Raw genomic sequence first — 11,288 nt, 5'->3', positions numbered from 1 at the left:
TCGGTATGTTACTTGCCCGAGATTCGATCGTCGGTATCCAATACCTAGTTCAATCTCGTTACCGGCAAGTCTCTTTACTCGTTCTGTAATACATCATTTCATAACTAACTCATTAGTTACAATGCTTGCAAGGCTTAGGTGATGAGTATTACCGAGAAGGCCCAGAGATACCTCTCCGACAATCGGAGTGACAAAACCTAATCTCGAATTATGCCAACTCAACATATACTTTTGGAGACACCTGTAGAGTACCTTTATAATCACCCAGTTACGTTGTGACGTTTGGTAGCACACAAAGTGTTCCTCCGGTAAACGGGAGTTGCATAATCTCATAGTTGTAGGAACTTTGTATAAGTCATGAAGAAAGCAATAGCAACATACTAAACGATCAAGTGCTAAGCTAACGGAATGGGTCAAGTCAATCACATCATTCTCCTAATGATGTGATCCCGTTAATCAAATGACAACTCATGTCTATGGTTAGGAAACATAACCATCTTCGATTAATGAGCTAGTCAAGTAGAGGCATACTAGTGACACTCTGTTTGTCTATGTATTCACACATGTATTATGTTTCCGGTTAATACAATTCTAGCATGAATAATAAACATTTATCATGATATAAGGAAATAAATAATAACTTTATTATTGCCTCTAGGGCATATTTCCTTCACACGCAAAGATTCTTCGTCACGTGCATCACGTCGATTGTAGAGCGGACCTCTAGGTCTTTCTAATAGGGTAGGTCCCAAAATATAGATTTCTTCTTCCACATGGGTGCGTGTCCCTCAGCGTCATTCGGATCAGATAGTCCGCCAGGACCCTTTCCAAAGATTACTTGTAAATCATTGACCATATCAAGTATGTGATCACCAGTACGGAAGGCGGGCTTCTTTTGGTGATCTGCCCCACCTTTGAAATGCTTGCCTTTCTTTCGACATTGATGGTTGGTCGGAAGAAATCGACGATGCCCCAGGTACACATTCTTCCTGCATTTGTCCAAATATATACTTTCGGTGTCATCTAAACAGTGCGTGCATGCGTGGTATCCCATGTTTGTCTATCCTGAAAGGTTACTAAGAGCAGACCAATCATTGATGGTTACAAACAGCAACACATATAGGTCAAATTCCTCCTAGTCGTTCTCATCCTACACACGTACACATGTTCCATTCCACAGCCGTAAAAGTTCTTTAACTAATGGCCTTAGGTACACATCAATGTCGTTGCCGAGTTGCTTAGGGCCTTGGATCACTGGCATCATAATGAACTTCCGCTCCGTGCACAACCAAGGAGGAAGGTTATAGATACATAGAGTCACGGGCCAGGTGCTATGCTTGCTGCTCTGCTCCCCAAAAGGATTAATGCCATCCGCGCTTAAACCAAACCATACGTTCCTTGCGTCACCTGCAAAGTCCCCCCACGTTCTCTCGATTTTCTCCACTGCGACCCGTCAGCGGGTGCTCTCAACTTCCCGTCTTTCTTACGATCCTCTTTGTGCCATCGCATCAACTTGGCATGCTCTTCATTTCTGAACAGACGTTTCAACCGTGGTATTATAGGAGCATAGCAAATCACCTTGGCAGGAACCCCTCTTCCTGGGGCGCTCGCCCTCAACATCACCAGGGTCATCTCGTCTGATCTTATACCTCAATGCACCACATACCGGTCATGCGTTCAAATCCTTGTACACACCGCGGTAGAGGATGCAGTCATTAGGGCATGCATGTATCTTCTGCACCTCCAATCCTAGAGGGCATAGAAGCTTCTTTCCTTCGTACACACTTTTGGGCAATTCATTATCCTTTGGAATCTTCTTCTTCAATATTTTCAGTAGCTTCTCAAATCCGTTGCCAGATACACCATTGTCTACCTTCCATTGTAGCAATTCCAGTGTGGTACCGAGCTTTGTATTTCCATCTTCGCAATTTGGGTACAACCCTTTTTGCGATCCTCTAACATGCGATCGAACTTCAACTTCTCCCTTTCACTTTGGCTTGTCTCTTTGCATCAACAATGACCCGGTGAAGATCATCATCGGGCACATCGCTTGGTTCATCTTGATCTTCAGCTTCCCCCATTGTAGCATCATCGTATTCAGGGGGCGGATAGTTTTCATCATCATCTTCTTCTTCATCGTCTTCCATCATAACCCCTCTTTCTCTATGCTTGGTCCAAACATTATAGTGTGGCATGAAACCCTTCTCGAGCAGGTGGATGTGAAGGGTTTTCGAGTCAGAGTAAGACTTCGTATTCCCACATATAGGGCATGGACAAAACATAAAATCATTCTGCTTGTTTGCCTCATCCACTTCGAGAAAATTATGCACGCCCTTAATGTACTCGGAGGTGCGTCTATCACCGTACCTCCATTGCCGGTTCATCTGCGTGCATTATATATAATTAAGTGTGTCAAAAACCATTATAGAACATCATGAATAGAGAAGTGACCAAATTAATAGAAGTTCATCATCACATTAAGTCCATACATAGTTCATACATAATTCTCATTGAACAACATATAGCTCTCTAGAGCATCTATTTAAAACATACAATGAAACTATGTAAAATATTTAAATGCAACAACAAATGCGATCATAATTGCAACTAAGGTAACAATTGATCCAACGACATAATGATACCAAGCCTCAGTATGAATGACATATTTTCTAATTTTTCTAACTAGCGGAGTGACCCGCGCATTTGCGCGGCTAGATGTGTTATCCTTTGAGGTATCTTTGTTAATGTTTAGTTATTGGCATGCTTAGAAAGAAATTCCACGTTGTATAAAATGGTTAGCAAATAACAACACACAACTTCAGATTACAAATAAGAGACATTTTAGTTATGCTTCGTGTCAAACTTTCAAAACTTTGTCATGTATCTCATTTTAATTATTTGTATGGGGAGAAATCGTATGTATCGGTCTGTCTTAAGAATGTTTGCTGATCCTTATAATTATCATGATTTATGCATAAATTATAATACAAATTGATGATAAAAAATGCATTTATCTATGATATGGAGTGAGGGTTTGCCTATCCAATGATTCTCTTACTTCTATGTGAACCGCTATTTATTTTAGTTCTGTTACTCGCTTGTAGTTTTGCAAAAATATTTTGTTATGTAATTTACAATCTTGGTAATATTTGGAGTGTGACAGTATAAGACGTATGGTCCGTGGACCCCTATGCAAAATTTTAGATGTCCACATTCCATCAATTTTCAAATATTTTTCTAACAAAAGTAAATAAAAATATTGGTGACACTTAAACTTTGTGTTATCTTTGTCCATCATCATCAATTCGCTAGTAGTGGTAATGTATTTTTATAATTTGCATCACCTTGTCTATAGATGCTTTTGCACATGATTCACTTGTATCCATGAAAAATACTAAAACATTGATATCTTCCACACTCTCATCATTGTTCTTTCTGAACATGCCAATTCTGTTTTGCATTAAGCCTTATGGCTGAAGCATCCATAAAATTTGCACGGTTGTATATAGTGAGTAATTGCTGTCACTTTTTCCCTAAAAAGAGTAATTGCTATCTCTTTGAAAGTGCATATCACTGATTATGCAAGAAATATGTAAGTTATTCTTTTCTGGTGGATTCAGACGACGAAGTTTCTTCTACACTGCAGGGCTGCAGGCTGTAGCGATCTAATGTTTTTTTATGGTAGCGATCTAGCATTTTTTAGATAACGTAGCTAATTAGCGATGCCCTCGTCGCTTTTTTTTTTCTGAGTGCTGCCTCGTCGCCTGATCTCGTAGCGATCTGGAGGAGTCCCAGCGCTCCGTCCGCTCGATGGCCTCGCTCTGGCTCGATGGGCCTAGTAGCTCGCCGCTCGGCCCAGTTACGTTTACTGTTACTATACCTATATAAAAAATATCGGGCCTCCTCAGAATTTTGGGCCCAGTGCGGGCCGCACCTTTGGCACCACTGTGGGCCTGGCCCTGCTTCTAGTGCCCGCAAAAAGGATAGTTCTTTTTATCTATACTTCACAACATCACATGTTTTCAGTCTATAAGATGCAGACGTACACTGGATATGCATGGGAGTTGGCCAAACTGTAGCATACGTTGGACATACATGTTTAAAAATAGCAAAGCAAATTGAATTAGCACATCAATTTGTTTATTCAGAGGTCAGCTAGTGTCCCTGCACTGCTGCAGAAGAATAGTCACAGGTCGTGTCCTTTTTAAGGATGTGCCCGCGTTGTCCTTGTATGCACCGTGCAACTCAGTCTTGCGGAAGATCATGGCAGTACAACGAATATCAAAAATAATAAAAATTACATCCAGATCCATAGACCACCTAGCGACGACTATCAGCACTGAAGCGAGCCGAAGGCGTGCCGCCGTCATCGCCCCTCCATCCGGAGTCGGGCACAACTTGTTGTAGTAGACAGTCGGGAAGTCGTCGTGCTAAGGCCCCGTAGGACCAGCGCATCAGAACAGCAACCGCCGCAGATGAAGAATAACGTAGATCAGAAAGATCCAATCCGAAGACACGCGAACGTAGACGAACAACGACGAGATCCGAGCAAATCCACCAAAGATAGATCCGCCGGAGACACACCTCCACACGCCCACCAACGGTGCTAGATGCGCCGCCGGAACGGGGACTAGGCGGGGAGACCTTTATTCTATCTTCAGGGAGCCGCCGCCGTCTCGTCTTCCTGAGCGGGACACAAACCCTAGCAAAACTGAAAGAAACGACCAAAAACGGAGCCCTCCCGCCGGCCCTTGCCGAGATCCACCGCGCCCCCATGGCCCTAGGGCCATCGGAGAGGAGGCGGACCTGCGGCGGCGACGGCGGGAGGCAGAAACCCTAACTTTTTTGTGGAGGAAGGAGGAGGCGGCGGCTAGCCTTTCCTTCGAGGGAAGCGGCAGTCTTTTTCTTCTCACGTTGGCTTCTGAAATCCTTTTAAAGGCATAGTCCATGGTTTTCAATTTAAGAAAAGCATAGTCCGAGTGCCTCGTCTCCTTATGATTCCTTTTCTCAACTGATGCTTCCTTTTTCTTTAAAGTTGAACCGGTCCTTCCTTTTATGATTTTGTATGTGGACGCTGTATTTGTTTGTTTTTTTCTTGCACGTATATTTTATATGCTTTAATGTGGTCCTTCTCATGACAAATATTTTAAAGAAAAAATGATTACTTTATACTATCAACCATTGTAATTAGAATACACATCATAATTCATTTAAAAAACTTGCAAAAATATAAATATATTTTTTGCACCTAGATGTTCATGCATTTTGGGTATAAGCTGTCCATTCTTGATTTAGTGCCGCTAACCTCCTATTATAGGCATACTTTATTGTAGTATATATTAGACAAAAGTATATTGCTAATATGTTTGTCCCACCCTCATGGTATGTACGTACACATGGCCAAAGAAAGGATGGGATCATGTATACATACATAATAACCCTGCAAAAGAAAGTACATAATAAACTTCTCTTCGTGTTTCTATTTGGATAGAGAAAAAAATTCTCATGGCTAGAGAACGTTTGTTATGACAACTGAAGTGGTAATGAAGTAGTCCAGAGATTTTCTGTTAACCCCAAAAAAAGAGCCTAGATTGATTAATTTGCTAAAAGTCTATCCCAATGTTTATTTTGCTAAATCATAGATAACGTTATCAGTAGTATTGTAATCGGACTCTTCTTTCTTGAGGCGCTCAGATTCCAGTATATGTCAGCCGTGCTTTTTTAACTCTTTGGCAACCGAGTCCTTTCTGACCGGAGCTGTACTTTTCCCATGGTAATGTACGTTCAGGTTTGGTTGATTTGGATAGGCTATTCATAATACAAAAACATGTGACATCGAGGAAGGACGAAAGACGTGTCCAACTATTTTTACGTGACATGCCTATTTGTTTGTATATAATTATATTTGTATGTAACACTATTTCTTTTAAATCTTAACCGTCAATGTAAAAAGTTGACGATCAAGATAATTTAATATATGTGGACGAACGTGATGGCTTGTTTTACTCTTGCTTTAAGTATATAATAGATCTTCAAGCCCATTGCATCAATCTTGATCTTGTGATCATCGACGACATCCGCAACATGCAACTCCAATGCCATCTTCTCCTCCTCAATTCTTTTTAATTTTTTCTTCTAGTAATTGTTTTCTTTTTCAACTAAATTTAACCTCTCAACAAGAGGGTCGGTTGGAATTTCCGGTTCACATACCTCCTAGATAAAAACATCTATGTCACGTTGGTTGGCATAATTGTCATAAACACTAAATGAAACAAATAGTTATAAAAGATAATATACCACATCCGAATCATAGACAGGACGAGGGCCGACCGGGGCGGATACCAAAACCATCGCACTATATAATAACAAATAATAATAAAAGTAATAATTTTTTTTTTAAAAAAAAAGATAAGAACAAGAGGCTCACAAGACCACAACAAAGCCATGTTTAGAGAACCAATCTGGAACTGATAGAACTCTTCCACAAGATCACAACATATCCACGTTGAGAGCACCAATCTAAAACTGAAACTTATTCTCCATCCATGTGCAGACCAAAACACTATACGTACATGTTCCATACATATTACTGTTACATGGATCCCATTATCAGCACATCTCTTCTATGTTGTTGATGGTTGGTTTACTGGAGTCTCATACATGTATAATTCATAAGAAAGTAATGGATGGGCAAGACGATTAGATAACTGAGAAGACAATGTACTGCTTGATGCATGAAGCAATTTTATGTTATATATGAATAGAGAGAGGAAATTAGAAGAAGACGCACGTACTCCTGAGTCTAGACGAATACCTGGAACCTTGAGTCTATAAAGATTTTTTCTTGCTGGATATGGATGGTGAACTACAACCAACAGACACATCATGCGAAAACACAGATAAGTAACAGTACTACTATGCCTTGATTATTTTTTACAACAGCTGTTAACACGAACATGTTGAGGGCATCCATTGTGTGAACTCGTTTTTCCTCTGTAATCCACCTCGCTACAGAGCTGGGGAAATCTTAGATGCTTCCACATGATCAAGCATGTTCGATGCATGCTTGTCCATCAAGAGGGGCTGAGTCGAGAAGACGTCTGGGAGAGAACACTTGCGTGCCCATCGGAGGTATTCCGTGGAGGTCCATGTGGCAACGGCCGACGTAGTTGTGCGGATGCATCTGTCATCATAGTCGCCCATCCTCTTAGATTGTAAAAGAATCATCAAAACGGCTTGGCCAGCATGTGACTTCAATGCCTCCTCGGTGGTGCCGTGGTGCTCAGGAGAAATCACCGTGATGGAGGATGAGGAGGACGGCAGCCGCGGCGGCTTGAAGGGTCGAGAGGTTAGGGCTCGTGCGTTTTCTTTTCAGGCCAGGTCTCGTGGGTCATTTTTTTGGGAGGTCTCGTGGGTCATTTTTTTAACTGGAAGGCTCGTGGGTTTTTCTTAATTGGGAAGGCTCGTGAGCTTTTTGTACATCAGGAAGGAACGTGAGTTATTGGGAAAGAGAGGTAAGTTTTTCTTCTTTTTGTTATGTTGAAAAGTTATTTTATGTAATGGCATTGGTGGGTAATTTTCACTGATTTATGTTGCAAAAAAAATAGTCTCCATCCAACAGTTGTGTTTTCTTTTCGTATGAATTAAGCGGCCAGATCTTTCTAATTATTGTGTGATTTTCTAAAATATTCTCTTTTTTCTAGTGATCCCATCAAATACTTTTTATATATAAATAGATCATTAGGGCAGTGGTCGTCGAGGTAGAACGGGATTGGGCGAAAGAGTGAGAATTGGATTCGTTGTTTCTCCTTCGACATATAGTGAAGTCTTAAACCTCATGATTATCGGTTTCCCTTTCTTTTCAAAAGATGGTTACTTTGGTGGTGTCCATTTGACGGTTATTGTTTATCCCATTTCCTCATTCATTCTAGATCATGGTGGATGTTTTAAATTTTTATTATTTTGTTTGTGGATGTTTACCAAGTAATATGCTCAAGTGGTTGATTCTCTGAAGTGTCACTTGCTGAATGTTGTGGTAGAGATACCAGACAATCTCAGCTTACAAATTCTACGGATATGTCAATTGAACCGTTTACTTGAGCTTAATCTCTTATGTTCTTGCTCACGGCAAGATCCACTTTTACACTCAGTAAACTTTTTTCTTATGATTATTTCTTAGTGATTGTCCTCCCGTCCTTTTATTTGAAAACCTGCTACCGAAGAGTTGCTCTTCTGCCCTTTTTGTGAATGATCAGATGTGCATATTTTCTTGGTTTATTTTCTCTATACGCGAGTGGAACTCATTCTTAGAAATGCTTCGCATTACATATCCGCTATATTTTCCCATACAAGCTTTCCAACAATTAATGTTTTCAGGCTTGATTATGGTTCCTTTTTCCATGCTTACATCACAGTGCGGGAGAATGTTGCTTAGGTAAATATTAAATGGAGAACTGCAAAAAGGTTATCGTAGATTTATTCACATGTAATCATAATTCAGCATTCACAAACTAGAACGGCTTCACAATTTATCAGTCCTGGTGATGTAGGTACTACTGAATATGCTAGATTTGTACAACACCACAAACCATGCATTTTTTATATTTTAAGTAACAGACTGAAGGTTCCTTAGTTTGTGATCAGTGAATTATGATGGATGGATTTATTTATGTTTGTTCTACAAGGCTCTCTTTGTGCGATACAGGATTATTAGGATCCCAGCAAGGTGCCATACCACCAATGTGCCTTCCTGTCTTCTGCAATTTTTGTTAGTACACACTATTTACTTTGTTTGCTAGTTAGAAAATTCTCACGTGGCGAACAAAATAACCAAACTCTAATTGCGTGTCAGTGGAACGGTGGTGTCCAAAATGCATTTAATATCTTTTACGGAAAATGATTACATCTTTTTAAAGGGAGTAAGTACCATTCATTTGTCCACAGGCTTGATATGCTTTCTTCGTTTATTTTTGATAATAAAAAATCATGTGTCCTTTTTACACAACATGGATACATGGATTTGAGCTGGGTAATTAGATGCTAGGTCATCATAAACTAAACATTACTAGAGTGTAAGAACACTTTTAGCTAACAAAGAGGTCATTTCAAATTTCATGGGCTAAATATTTACATAATCCGCAATCACAAGGATTGGATCATATCCAACTCCAAAAGGCACCTAAAACCAATGTATTTTTTGGATGAACAAGATCGAACACCGAAGATTCAAAGGAAAGCCTTGAGCCAAAGATATGCTTTGCTTTCTCTTCAGTAATGCCGATGTTCTTCGAGCCTATGCATTCAAGTTATAAAGGGCAAGAACCTCAATGGCAAGCTGCATATCGAAAACCTCAAACCAACGCTATAAAATAACAAAGGCAGGACCGCATTTACACAAACACATCTCACAGTTGCAAAATCTTCTTTGAATTCTCACAGAAGTGAACATTAGTGCAAAATCTTCTAGGGTGGAAAATCTCACAGAAGTGAACTTCAATTATATCACGACTGGAAGCCATATTATCAATATGATAGATCATATCCTCGGGTTCCTGTGTATGTCAATGACGTGATTTCACCGTACGTATAGGTTACACAAGAGTGGCAAGAGGACCCTTTCTTGGTCTATTCTTTTTCTGAACGTGCATCAAGATGTACTCAAGCTACATAAATTTTGAGTTCCAATTTCCTGTGTATTTGTATCCCTTCTTTAGGTATTAAGATCTTTTTTTAGAGAAAAGGCGAGCGTCCGACTTTACAAATAAAGCCACCAGGCAGAGTCAAACACCAACACATAACATCACATACGTTTACCAGAATAAGCCTAAGAAGTACGGGTACAAGGCATCCAGCCTAACATGGCGCGCAAGCCAGCACAACGAGCAGCCAAACCACTTTGGGATCCGACTTCCTGGAGCGCCGCAGCAGTGAAGAAGCCGTAGATTTCATTTTAGATAGCATATCGTCGAAAGCCTCTAGGTCCCCTTCCTTAGTCAATGATCTCCACTGCTGCAAAAAGACATTGACCTTGTTTCTAGTAGTCCATAGCGACCAATAAATCGCAACCCAGCCCACCATGAAGACCCGCTTAGACCGGCCTGCTAGCGAATTAATACAACGACGTAGATCCTCAAAAGAAGAGGGGTTCCAATTAACAGGAAGCCAAAGTCTAATGCAACTCCAAATGAATTTAGCCAGAGAGCAGTGAAAAAAGATATGCTCGGTATCCTCAATAGCACCACAAAGCTGGCACCTGTCAGAGCCCGGCCCGTTCCTCTTCTTAATCTGATCAACCGCAGGGAGTTTACGACGAAGAGCTTGCCAAAGGAAGATTTTAATTTTGGGAGGAATGCGGGCAGACCAAATGTACTTAAACTTATCAGTGCGACGGCCAGAGACAAGTTTAGAATACGCCGATTTAACAGAAAAACGCCCCGAGGAGAAATGGGGCCAAACAACGGAGTCCTCTTCCTCCGAGAGCAAGGGGAAGCAGGGAGTAAGGCGCTGCCAGTCTTCCAACTCCACAGGGGAAAGAGAACGCCGAAAATCTAAAACCCAACCCTGAGCCGAGAGCTCAAAGATAGAGATCTCGGGATCAGCACAAAAAGAAAACAGAGTCGGATAGGCCACCGCCAGCCAGGTGTCCCCTACCCACCAATCTAACCAAAAACGAGTAGACTTACCGTCTCGAACTACGAACTTCACAAGAGACCGGAAGATCAGTCTAATATTAACAAGTTGACGCCAAAATTGAGAACCACTAGAAGAGGGCGCAAACATAGGGCTCGAGGAAGGGAAGTATTTAGCTTTGAAAAGGGTAAGCCAAACAGGGTATTAAGATCATGATTGCTGGTAGGTGCCAAATCTTGATCTCTGTACACCCATTTTGGTGAACCCGGCTCCGGAACTGGATATAGTGGAGATTGATTAGCAACGACAACATCCAAGTGAGCAGAAGAGGAAACCTGTTTCCGTTGAGAGACTTCGATGCAGAATATGGTAACTGTTGATATTATTTGGGAATTGGGAAATGATTTAAATCAACCGGTTGATAACACCAAGCCCGCTAGCCGCCTCGTGGGCGTGACACGCGTCCCGCGGCCCCCTCACCCCCCTCTCGTCTCTCCCCACCACCGTTTTCTTACATTGTTTTGGTTGATCCTCTTATCTCTTCTGGTACTTTCTCAACCACATGGCTTGCTTTCCCTACCTCCAGGCCAAGCATGACTCGTTCCATTTACATGCACAGCGCTGCTGCTTGGCAAGCAAAGAAGCGTTGTCTAAGGGGA

Source organism: Triticum dicoccoides, chromosome 3B (assembly GCF_002162155.2).
Source record: "Triticum dicoccoides isolate Atlit2015 ecotype Zavitan chromosome 3B, WEW_v2.0, whole genome shotgun sequence".
In the NCBI taxonomy this organism is placed as follows: Eukaryota; Viridiplantae; Streptophyta; class Magnoliopsida; order Poales; family Poaceae; genus Triticum; species Triticum dicoccoides.
The sequence above is the reverse complement of the archived record's forward strand: the minus strand, read 5'-3'. Positions refer to the sequence as shown.